Here is a 12,756-nt window from a genome sequence, read left to right as displayed (position 1 = left end):
GTACGGGGGTACCGGGAGCGTGGTGTGGGGAGGGACGGGGGTACCGGGAGGGTGGCGTTGGGAGGTACCGGGTGGGACGGGGGTACCGGGAGGGTGGCGTTGGGAGGTACCGGGTGGGACGGGGGTACCGGGAGGGTGGCGTTGGGAGGTACCGGATGGGACGGGGGTACCGGGAGGGTGGCGTTGGGAGGTACCGGGTGGGACGGGGGTACCGGGAGGGTGGCGTTGGGAGGTACCGGGTGGGACGGGGGTACCGGGAGGGTGGCGTTGGGAGGTACCGGATGGGACGGGGGTACCGGGAGGGTGGCGTTGGAAGGTACCGGATGGGACGGGGGTACCGGGAGGGTGGCGTTGGAAGGTACCGGATGGGACGGGGGTACCGGGAGGGTGGCGTTGGGAGGTACCGGGTGGGACGGGGGTACCGGGAGGGTGGCGTTGGGAGGTACCGGGTGGGACGGGGGTACCGGGAGGGTGGCGTTGGGAGGTACCGGATGGGACGGGGGTACCGGGAGGGTGGCGTTGGGAGGGACCGGGTGGGACGGGGGTACCGGGAGGGTGGCGTTGGGAGGTACCGGGTGGGACGGGGGTACCGGGAGGGTGGCGTTGGGAGGTACCGGGTGGGACGGGAGTACCGGGAGGGTTGTGTTGGGAGGTTCCGGGTGGGACGGGGGTACCGGGAGGGTGGTGTGGGGAGGGACGGGGGTACCGGGAGGGTGGTGTTGGGAGGTACCGGATGGGACGGGGGTACCGGGAGCGTGGTGTGGGGAGGGACGGGGGTACCGGGAGGGTGGTGTTGGGAGGTACCGGATGGGACGGGGGTACCGGGAGCGTGGTGTGGGGAGGGACGGGGGTACCGGGAGGGTGGCGTTGGGAGGTACCGGGTGGGACGGGGGTACCGGGAGGGTGGCGTTGGGAGGTACCGGATGGGACGGGGGTACCGGGAGGGTTGTGTTGGGAGGTACCGGATGGGACGGGGGTACCGGGAGGGTGGCGTTGGGAGGTACCGGATGGGACGGGGGTACCGGGAGGGTGGCGTTGGGAGGTACCGGGTGGGACGGGGGTACCGGGAGGGTTGTGTTGGGAGGTACCGGATGGGACGGGGGTACCGGGAGGGTGGCGTTGGGAGGTACCGGATGGGACGGGGGTACCGGGAGGGTGGTGTTGGGAGGTACCGGATGGGACGGGGGTACCGGGAGCGTGGTGTGGGGAGGGACGGGGGTACCGGGAGGGTGGCGTTGGGAGGGACCGGATGGGACGGGGGTACCGGGAGGGTGGTGTTGGGAGGTACCGGATGGGACGGGGGTACCGGGAGCGTGGTGTGGGGAGGGACGGGGGTACCGGGAGGGTGGCGTTGGGAGGGACCGGATGGGACGGGGGTACCGGGAGGGTGGCGTTGGGAGGTACCGGATGGGACGGGGGTACCGGGAGGGTGGCGTTGGGAGGGACCGGATGGGACGGGGGTACCGGGAGGGTGGCGTTGGGAGGTACCGGGTGGGACGGGGGTACCGGGAGGGTGGCGTTGGAAGGTACCGGATGGGACGGGGGTACCGGGAGGGTGGCGTTGGGAGGTACCGGGTGGGACGGGGGTACCGGGAGGGTGGCGTTGGGAGGTACCGGATGGGACGGGGGTACCGGGAGGGTGGCGTTGGGAGGTACCGGATGGGACGGGGGTACCGGGAGGGTGGCGTTGGGAGGTACCGGATGGGACGGGGGTACCGGGAGGGTGGCGTTGGGAGGTACCGGATGGGACGGGGGTACCGGGAGGGTGGCGTTGGGAGGTACCGGGTGGGACGGGGGTACCGGGAGGGTGGCGTTGGGAGGTACCGGGTGGGACGGGGGTACCGGGAGGGTGGCGTTGGGAGGTACCGGGTGGGACGGGGGTACCGGGAGGGTGGCGTTGGGAGGTACCGGGTGGGACGGGGGTACCGGGAGGGTGGCGTTGGGAGGTACCGGGTGGGACGGGGGTACCGGGAGGGTGGCGTTGGGAGGTACCGGGTGGGACGGGGGTACCGGGAGGGTGGCGTTGGGAGGGACCGGGTGGGACGGGGGTACCGGGAGGGTGGCGTTGGGAGGGACCGGGTGGGACGGGGGTACCGGGAGGGTGGCGTTGGGAGGGACCGGGTGGGACGGGGGTACCGGGAGGGTGGCGTTGGGAGGGACCGGGTGGGACGGGGGTACCGGGAGGGTGGCGTTGGGAGGTACCGGATGGGACGGGGGTACCGGGAGGGTGGCGTTGGGAGGTTCCGGGTGGGACGGGGGTACCGGGAGGGTGGCGTTGGGAGGTTCCGGGTGGGACGGGGGTACCGGGAGGGTGGCGTTGGGAGGTACCGGGTGGGACGGGGGTACCGGGAGGGTGGCGTTGGGAGGTACCGGGTGGGACGGGGGTACCGGGAGGGTGGCGTTGGGAGGTACCGGATGGGACGGGGGTACCGGGAGGGTGGCGTTGGGAGGTACCGGATGGGACGGGGGTACCGGGAGGGTGGCGTTGGGAGGTACCGGATGGGACGGGGGTACCGGGAGGGTGGCGTTGGGAGGTTCCGGGTGGGACGGGGGTACCGGGAGGGTGGCGTTGGGAGGTACCGGATGGGACGGGGGTACCGGGAGGGTGGCGTTGGGAGGGACCGGGTGGGACGGGGGTACCGGGAGGGTGGCGTTGGCGTTGGGAGGTACCGGATGGGACGGGGGTACCGGGAGGGTGGCGTTGGGAGGTACCGGATGGGACGGGGGTACCGGGAGGGTGGCGTTGGGAGGTACCGGGTGGGACGGGGGTACCGGGAGGGTGGCGTTGGGAGGTACCGGGTGGGACGGGGGTACCGGGAGGGTGGCGTTGGGAGGTACCGGGTGGGACGGGGGTACCGGGAGGGTGGCGTTGGAAGGTACCGGATGGGACGGGGGTACCGGGAGGGTGGCGTTGGGAGGGACCGGGTGGGACGGGGGTACCGGGAGGGTGGCGTTGGCGTTGGGAGGTACCGGATGGGACGGGGGTACCGGGAGGGTGGCGTTGGGAGGTACCGGATGGGACGGGGGTACCGGGAGGGTGGCGTTGGGAGGTACCGGGTGGGACGGGGGTACCGGGAGGGTGGCGTTGGGAGGTACCGGGTGGGACGGGGGTACCGGGAGGGTGGCGTTGGAAGGTACCGGGTGGGACGGGGGTACCGGGAGGGTGGCGTTGGAAGGTACCGGGTGGGACGGGGGTACCGGGAGGGTGGCGTTGGGAGGTACCGGGTGGGACGGGGGTACCGGGAGGGTGGCGTTGGGAGGTTCCGGGTGGGACGGGGGTACCGGGAGGGTGGCGTTGGGAGGGACCGGGTGGGACGGGGGTACCGGGATGGTGGCGTTGGGAGGTACCGGGTGGGACGGGGGTACCGGGAGGGTGGCGTTGGGAGGGACCGGGTGGGACGGGGGTACCGGGAGGGTGGCGTTGGGAGGTACCGGGTGGGACGGGGGTACCGGGAGGGTGGCGTTGGGAGGTACCGGGTGGGACGGGGGTACCGGGAGGGTGGCGTTGGGAGGTACCGGGTGGGACGGGGTTACCGGGAGGGTGGCGTTGGGAGGTACCGGGTGGGACGGGGGTACCGGGAGGGTGGCGTTGGGAGGTACCGGGTGGGACGGGGGTACCGGGAGGGTGGCGTTGGGAGGTACCGGGTGGGACGGGGGTACCGGGAGGGTGGCGTTGGGAGGGACCGGGTGGGACGGGGGTACCGGGAGGGTGGCGTTGGGAGGGACCGGATGGGACGGGGGTACCGGGAGGGTGGCGTTGGGAGGGACCGGATGGGACGGGGGTACCGGGAGGGTGGCGTTGGGAGGGACCGGATGGGACGGGGGTACCGGGAGGGTGGCGTTGGGGGGTACCGGGAGGGTGGCGTTGGGAAGTACCGGATGGGACGGGGGTACCGGGAGGGTGGCGTTGGAAGGTACCGGATGGGACGGGGGTACCGGGAGGGTGGCGTTGGGAGGTTCCGGGTGGGACGGGGGTACCGGGAGGGTGGCGTTGGGAGGTACCGGATGGGACGGGGGTACCGGGAGGGTGGCGTTGGGAGGTACCGGGTGGGACGGGGGTACCGGGAGGGTGGCGTTGGGAGGTACCGGGTGGGACGGGGGTACCGGGAGGGTGGCGTTGGGAGGTACCGGATGGGACGGGGGTACCGGGAGGGTGGCGTTGGAAGGTACCGGATGGGACGGGGGTACCGGGAGGGTGGCGTTGGGAGGTTCCGGGTGGGACGGGGGTACCGGGAGGGTGGCGTTGGGAGGTACCGGATGGGACGGGGGTACCGGGAGGGTGGCGTTGGGAGGGACCGGGTGGGACGGGGGTACCGGGAGGGTGGCGTTGGAAGGTACCGGGTGGGACGGGGGTACCGGGAGGGTGGCGTTGGCGTTGGGAGGTACCGGATGGGACGGGGGTACCGGGAGGGTGGCGTTGGGAGGTACCGGATGGGACGGGGGTACCGGGAGGGTGGCGTTGGAAGGTACCGGATGGGACGGGGGTACCGGGAGGGTGGCGTTGGGAGGTACCGGATGGGACGGGGGTACCGGGAGGGTGGCGTTGGGAGGTACCGGGTGGGACGGGGGTACCGGGAGGGTGGCGTTGGGAGGTACCGGGTGGGACGGGGGTACCGGGAGGGTGGCGTTGGGAGGTACCGGGTGGGACGGGGGTACCGGGAGGGTGGCGTTGGGAGGTACCGGGTGGGACGGGGGTACCGGGAGGGTGGCGTTGGGAGGTACCGGGTGGGACGGGGGTACCGGGAGGGTGGCGTTGGAAGGTACCGGATGGGACGGGGGTACCGGGAGGGTGGCGTTGGAAGGTACCGGGTGGGACGGGGGTACCGGGAGGGTGGCGTTGGGAGGTACCGGGTGGGACGGGGGTACCGGGAGGGTGGCGTTGGGAGGTTCCGGGTGGGACGGGGGTACCGGGAGGGTGGCGTTGGGAGGTTCCGGGTGGGACGGGGGTACCGGGAGGGTGGCGTTGGGAGGGACCGGGTGGGACGGGGGTACCGGGAGGGTGGCGTTGGGAGGTACCGGGTGGGACGGGGGTACCGGGAGGGTGGCGTTGGGAGGGACCGGGTGGGACGGGGGTACCGGGAGGGTGGCGTTGGGAGGGACCGGGTGGGACGGGGGTACCGGGAGGGTGGCGTTGGAAGTTACCGGGTGGGACGGGGGTACCGGGAGGGTGGCGTTGGGAGGTACCGGGTGGGACGGGGGTACCGGGAGGGTGGCGGTGGGAGGTACCGGGTGGGACGGGGGTACCGGGAGGGTGGCGCTGGGAGGTACCGGGTGGGACGGGGGTACCGGGAGGGTGGCGTTGGGAGGTACCGGGTGGGACGGGGGTACCGGGAGGGTGGCGTTGGGAGGTACCGGGTGGGACGGGGGTACCGGGAGGGTGGCGTTGGGAGGGACCGGGTGGGACGGGGGTACCGGGAGGGTGGCGTTGGGAGGGACCGGGTGGGACGGGGGTACCGGGAGGGTGGCGTTGGGAGGGACCGGGTGGGACGGGGGTACCGGGAGGGTGGCGTTGGGAGGGACCGGGTGGGACGGGGGTACCGGGAGGGTGGCGTTGGGAGGGACCGGGTGGGACGGGGGTACCGGGAGGGTGGCGTTGGGAGGGACCGGGTGGGACGGGGGTACCGGGAGGGTGGCGTTGGGAGGGACCGGGTGGGACGGGGGTACCGGGAGGGTGGCGTTGGGAGGGACCGGGTGGGACGGGGGTACCGGGAGGGTGGCGTTGGGAGGTACCGGGTGGGACGGGGGTACCGGGAGGGTGGCGTTGGGAGGTACCGGATGGGACGGGGGTACCGGGAGGGTGGCGTTGGAAGGTACCGGATGGGACGGGGGTACCGGGAGGGTGGCGTTGGGAGGTACCGGGTGGGACGGGGGTACCGGGAGGGTGGCGTTGGGAGGTACCGGGTGGGACGGGGGTACCGGGAGGGTGGCGGTGGGAGGTACCGGGTGGGACGGGGGTACCGGGAGGGTGGCGGTGGGAGGTTCCGGGTGGGACGGGGGTACCGGGAGGGTGGCGTTGGGAGGTACCGGATGGGACGGGGGTACCGGGAGGGTGGCGTTGGGAGGTACCGGGTGGGACGGGGGTACCGGGAGGGTGGCGTTGGGAGGTTCCGGGTGGGACGGGGGTACCGTGAGGGTGGCGTTGGGAGGTTCCGGGTGGGACGGGGGTACCGTGAGGGTGGCGTTGGGAGGTTCCGGGTGGGACGGGGGTACCGGGAGGGTGGCGTTGGGAGGTACCGGGTGGGACGGGGGTACCGGGAGGGTGGCGTTGGAAGGTACCGGGTGGGACGGGGGTACCGGGAGGGTGGCGTTGGAAGGTACCGGGTGGGACGGGGGTACCGGGAGGGTGGCGTTGGAAGGTACCGGGTGGGACGGGGGTACCGGGAGGGTGGCGTTGGGAGGTTCCGGGTGGGACGGGGGTACCGGGAGGGTGGCGTTGGGAGGTACCGGGTGGGACGGGGGTACCGGGAGGGTGGCGTTGGGAGGTACCGGGTGGGACGGGGGTACCGGGAGTGTGGCGTTGGGAGGTTCCGGGTGGGACGGGGGTACCGGGAGGGTGGCGTTGGGAGGTTCCGGGTGGGACGGGGGTACCGGGAGGGTGGCGTTGGGAGGTACCGGGTGGGACGGGGGTACCGGGAGGGTGGCGTTGGGAGGTACCGGGTGGGACGGGGGTACCGGGAGGGTGGCGTTGGGAGGTTCCGGGTGGGACGGGGGTACCGGGAGGGTGGCGTTGGGAGGTACCGGGTGGGACGGGGGTACCGGGAGGGTGGCGTTGGGAGGTTCCGGGTGGGACGGGGGTACCGGGAGGGTGGCGTTGGGAGGTACCGGGTGGGACGGGGGTACCGGGAGGGTGGTGTTGGGAGGGACGGGGGTACCGGGAGGGTGGCGTTGGGAGGTACCGGGTGGGACGGGGGTACCGGGAGGGTGGCGTTGGGAGGTACCGGATGGGACGGGGGTACCGGGAGGGTGGTGTTGGGAGGGACGGGGGTACCGGGAGGGTGGCGTTGGGAGGTACCCGGTGGGACGGGGGTACCGGGAGGGTGGCGTTGGGAGGGACGGGGGTACCGGGAGGGTGGCGTTGGGAGGTACCGGGTGGGACGGGGGTACCGGGAGGGTGGCGTTGGGAGGTACCGGGTGGGACGGGGGTACCGGGAGGGTGGCGTTGGGAGGTACCGGGTGGGACGGGGGTACCGGGAGGGTGGCGTTGGGAGGTACCGGGTGGGACGGGGGTACCGGGAGGGTGGCGTTGGGAGGTACCGGGTGGGACGGGGGTACCGGGAGGGTGGCGTTGGGAGGTACCGGGTGGGACGGGGGTACCGGGAGGGTGGCGTTGGGAGGTACCGGGTGGGACGGGGGTACCGGGAGGGTGGCGTTGGGAGGTACCGGGTGGGACGGGGGTACCGGGAGGGTGGCGTTGGGAGGGACCGGATGGGACGGGGGTACCGGGAGGGTTGTGTTGGGAGGGACCGGATGGGACGGGGGTACCGGGAGGGTGGTGTTGGGAGGGACCGGATGGGACGGGGGTACCGGGAGGGTTGTGTTGGGAGGTACCGGATGGGACGGGGGTACCGGGAGGGTCGTGTTGGGAGGGACCGGATGGGACGGGGGTACCGGGAGGGTCGTGTTGGGAGGGACCGGATGGGACGGGGGTACTGGGAGGGTTGTGTTGGGAGGTACCGGATGGGACGGGGGTACCGGGAGGGTGGTGTTGGGAGGGACGGGGGTACCGGGAGGGTGGTGTTGGGAGGTACCAGATGGGACGGGGGTACCGGGAGGGTGGTGTTGGGAGGTACCAGATGGGACGGGGGTACCGGGAGGGTTGTGTTGGGAGGGACCAGATGGGACGGGGGTACCGGGAGGGTTGTGTTGGGAGGTACCAGATGGGACGGGGGTACCGGGAGGGTTGTGTTGGGAGGTACCAGATGGGACGGGGGTACTGGGAGCGTTGTGTTGGGTAGGTACCTGGTGGGATGGAGGTAACGGGTGGGACGGGGATGCTAGGATGGTTGTGTGGGGAGGTACTGGGTGGGATGGGGGTCCTGGGATGGTTGTGTTGGGAGGTACCAGATGAGATGGGGGTTCTGGGAGGATTGTGTTGGGAGTTACTGAACATAAGAAGAACCATACTGGATCATACCAAAGGTCCATCTAACCCAGTGTCCTGTCTTCCAGCAGTGGCCAATGTCAGGTGCCCCAGAGGGAATAAACGGAACAGGTAATCATCAAATGATCCATTGCCTGTTGCGCATTTCCAGCAATTGGGTTGGACGGGGTTGCTGGGTGGGATGGGGTTACTGGAAAAGGCTACAATAGCGGTACTAGGTTGGGCAGGGTACTGGGATGGTTATATTAAGGGGTACTGGATAGGATGGATTACTGGGATGATTATATTGGAAGGGACTATGTGGAACAGAGGTACTGGGATGGTTATGTTGGGAGGTACTGGGCTGCACGGGGGCACTATCGGAGGGACAGCATTGGTTGGGAGAAACTGGAAGAAGGGGAGTTAATCATTGGCATGGAGTGGTTGTGCTTCCCAAATAATCCTTATAGACTGGCACTCAACAGACCCCCAAATCCCAGAGTACCTTCTTTGTGCTGCAGGTTGCAAACCACATTACCTTGTGAATCACTTGCCCTGGCCTGGCCTGGGGCACGAAGAGGGTATGCTCAGTCATACTTATTAAATATGAGGCAGAGCCCCCTCAGGTCTTGTCTTCACTAGAAAAAAAGTGTTCATTTTAACCCATGGTAGCTGACTTCTGTAGACAAGACAGTTGTATTTGTAACATGTAAGCTGGTTGAAGTAAACCCTAGGTTTTGCCAGTGTACTTTAGTTTCCATTATGCATATTTCTCTATACTCAACCAGTTGCTGGGGCTCTTGTACATTTCAAAGGCAGTAGGCTGCCTGTCACTTCCACCTTTAAAATGTAGCAACAGCTGGGCAGGCTCTTGCTACATTTCAAAGCGGAAACACCCTTATTGACTAATCCAATAGTGGATGGAAATTCCATTGACTTTTTGATTAGTTGATTATTCTAATTTTAACATCCCTAGTAAGCAGATGTGGTATAAACAATCACCATGAAGGCCTAATTTTACTCTCTAATAGTTTGGTTTAAACTATTTATATCCCATGTAGTAAGATGAGGACCTGAAACAAAAGTCTACGTAGCACAGGCCTGAGGCCTGGCTAACAATGGTCAAAACTTTGCTAATAGAAAACAAAGCTAAGCTGAGAACAAGAGGCAGCCCCTGCTCACATAACTTGGCAGGAACAGGGCTGAGAGTGCAAAACACTAATTGTTAATAGGCCGAGGTGTAAACAGTAATTGGTACTGGTGGTAAGTTGAAAGCACATTCCAAAAGGATGGTAACACTAGCTTGTTTAAAAGGACCTTGGTATCTGTGGGGAGTGTTGGTACCAACTAAGGTTCAGAAAAAGATCTGAAATGGCAGCATGATGGATAGAGATGTTCTAATCAAACCACAAGGTGATGGGTGGTATCTAAGTAGTGTCAGAGGGTGGTAACCTGACATGTCAGGAGTGAGGTGTAACTTGTTAGTACCTGTATATAAAGTGGTGTCTTCAAGGGGTTGTCTTTGTCCAGCCTAGGGGGGCAGTGGGAGCTCCTACTGACTGAGCTAGTCAATTGTCAAGGGGTACAGATGTGTAGTGGTTTGGTAGAGTCTCCTGACAACTATTACTGTACTTTGTTTGACAATAAACCTGGCCAGGCGCCTTCGATCCTTATTTGATTTTGTAGTCTGTGAGGACTCTCTTGGAGTGTGCTGTGTTGACTGCTTGTGCAAGTCAACACAACACACATGATAGAACACACATGCACTCAGCCGAAGGATTATCATCAACTGAGCAGGAGACCTGTCAGGACACCACGCCAGTAAATCCTAACTACTACATTCCCAAGTTACCAACTACAGGACAGAGCCAACAAAGAAAACAACAGAACACCAGTGGCTGTTACCTACAGTCCTCAGCTAAAACCTCTCTAACACATCATTAAGGATTTACCACCTCTACTAGATGATGATTTCTTGGTCTCATAGACCTTGTCAGACAGGTCAGTCCTCACTTACAGAGACAGTCTCCTAACCCAGGCCTGGGCAAAACACCTTCCGCAGGCCGGGTGCAGCCTGCCGCGCCACGGGATCCAGCCTGCAGATGCAGCAGGGACCCTCAGGCGGACTCCCCTGCTTGCCCCACCCCCCCACACCACTCAGAAAAGCAGCTGCCAGGCTGTTTGTGTTTCACAAACTGTGAACAGGTGGGAGGGGGGTGCTTCACGGCTGCTCCCGCTCCCAGAACAATCCCATTGGCTGGTTTCTGGCCAATGGGAACTGCCTGTTTCAAGAACAGGCAGCGTGCAAAGCACTCGTGCAGCGTGTGTGGGGACAGGGCAGGCTCCTGCCTGAGAAACAGGCTTGGCTGCTGGCCTAGAGTCTCACAGGAAAGTTTCCTGGCAGAGCCTGCCTCTCGCACTCCAGCCCCTCCCTCTTCCCCAACCCTCTTCTCCCCTTCCCCACATAAGCCAAACTCTCTGCCTCCCTCCTAAATCCACACCTCCTCCCAAACCCAGCACCCCAATTACCTACCCTAGGTCATAATCCCCTCCTGCATGAGGTGGCTTCCTAAACCCCTGTATCCCCTCCACCCCAGTTCCCTGCCCCAGGTCACAACCCAAATCCTTGCACCCCAATCCCTGCCCTAGATCATAACTCCCTCCTGCCTTAAATCACAACCCAAACCTCTGTGCCCCAATCCCGTGCCCCCGGTCACAACTGCCTCCTCTACCCATACTCCCCACATACCTTCCCTGCACCCCCAGTCCCTTACGCCAACCTCCCTTCTGCACCTCCTCCATTAATATCATGGAAGACTGCGGCCCTCAACCATTTTCCAAAATCTTGAAGTGGCCCCCATCAGAAATTGTTGCCCACTCCTGCCCTAACCTGAAACACATACCAGCTATGCACCACACAACAGAAACACTAACCCAGGAACCAATCCCTGCAACAAACCCCATAGCTAGCGCTGCTCACACATCTATCCTACTGACCATCACAGGACCTCACCACATTAGCCATACCATTAAAGGCTTATTCACCTGCACATCTACTAGGGTGGTATATGCCATCATGAACCAGCAATGCCCCTCTGCCATGTGTATTTGATAAACAGGACCCTCATCCAGGTCATTAATAAAGATATTGAACAAAACCAGTCCTAGAACCGAACTTTGGGGCACGCTGCTAGAAACTGACCACCATCCTGACATCGAGCCATTGATCACTACCCGCTGGGCCCGGCCTTCTAGCCATCTTTCTATCCATCTTACTGTCCATTTATCCAATCCACATTCCCTTAACTTGCTGGCAAGAATATTGTGGGAGACCGTATCAAAGGCCTTTCTAAAGTGAAGGTATATCACATCCACTGACTTTCCCACGTCCACAGAGCCAGTTACCTCGTCATAGAAGCTAATCAGATTGGTCAGGCACAACTTTCCCTTTGTGAATCCATGCTGACTATTCCTAATCACTTTCCTCTCTTCCAAGTGCTTCAAAATGGATTCCTTAAGGATCCCTTCCATGATTTTTCCAGGAACTGAGGTAAGACTGTCCAGCCTATAGTTCCCTGGATTGTCCTTCTTCCCTTTTTTGAAGATGGGCACTACATTTGCCTTTTTCCAATCATCCGGGATTTCTCCCGATTTCCATGACTTTTCAAAGATAATGGCCAAAGACTCTTCAATGACATTTGCCAACTCCCTCAGTACCCTCGGCTGCATTAAGTCGGACCCATGGATATGTGTACGTTTAGCTTTTCTAAATAGTTCCTAACCTGTTCTTTACCCACCAAGGGCTGTCCATCTTCATCCCATCTTGCGTCACTTAGCGTATTAGTCTGGGAGCCCACCTTGTCCGTGAATACAGAGGCAAAGAAAGCATTGAGTACTTCAGCTTTTCCCACTTCCTGGATGGGGAAGAGCGGTTCACTGCATGGTGGGAGGGCCACATGGAGCCCGCACGGCAGCCTTAGAGCAGCTGCGACCTAAGGTGGCTGGAAGGCAGTGCAGGGCTTAGTGGAGGGGCAGGCACTGGGTGCTCTGGAGAGGTGGGGCTAGTGTGGGGGGGGGCCTCTGGGAGGGTTCGGTGCAGTGGGGCTCTGGAAATGAGGCTGGCACTGAGGCATTTGGGATAGCGGTCTAGCGGGAGGCTGGCACTGGAAATGTTGGGTGCAGGGGACTCAGGTCAGTGGCTGGCGCTGGGGGGTTATGGAGGAACAGGGGGCTCTAGGGCCTGGAGCTGGCAGTGGAGGGGCTCAGGAAGCTGAGGTGTACCCTAGTCCTGGCTACCACAGCTGCTGCAAACAGCCAGCTTCAGCTGTGAAAGCTGTCCGCCATGTGGCGACTGTTGGAGCTGAAGCTGGCTGTTTGTGGTGGCTCTGAGGGCTGGGGCTTTTCTATGAAAATAAAATGTTACCAGTCCTCCAAAAGTTTGTGAATGGGTTTGCCAGTCTGCTATATAAAAAAAATTGGGAACCACTGCCCTAAGCCTCCATGGCCCCAGAACCCCACCTGCCTTACTCTGTCCCTCCTGCTGTGATTTGATAAATGAATAGAAGAGGCCATAGTAACGGGAAGTTTTTTGCTCTTGGATATTGTTACCCAAAAGCTAATGGGAGGTCCTGATCCCCAACAGGAGTAAATCAGTGCAGTTCCAATGAAGTTGGTGG

General features: G+C 64.0%; 1 protein-coding gene across 2 annotated transcripts in view; it reads left to right on the top strand.

The window, feature by feature from the left end:
* FBXL16 (F-box and leucine rich repeat protein 16) overlaps positions 1-12,756 on the top strand; it is a 278,323-nt gene that overhangs the window by 207 nt on the left and 265,360 nt on the right. The window contains exon 2 of one of the 2 annotated variants that reach the window (XM_089782154.1): positions 8,173-8,212. The gene's annotated coding sequence lies outside the window, so the exon portion shown is untranslated. Of the gene's footprint in view, positions 1-8,169; positions 8,213-12,756 lie in introns of both variants that reach the window. The other variant, XM_089782152.1, reaches the window with a different exon arrangement.

Source organism: Pelodiscus sinensis, chromosome 15 (genome assembly GCF_052426305.1).
Source record: "Pelodiscus sinensis isolate ZL-2025 chromosome 15, ASM5242630v1, whole genome shotgun sequence".
Taxonomy (NCBI): domain Eukaryota; kingdom Metazoa; phylum Chordata; order Testudines; family Trionychidae; genus Pelodiscus; species Pelodiscus sinensis.
Note: the sequence above shows the minus strand (reverse complement) of the source record. Positions and strands in the feature narration are given on the sequence as shown.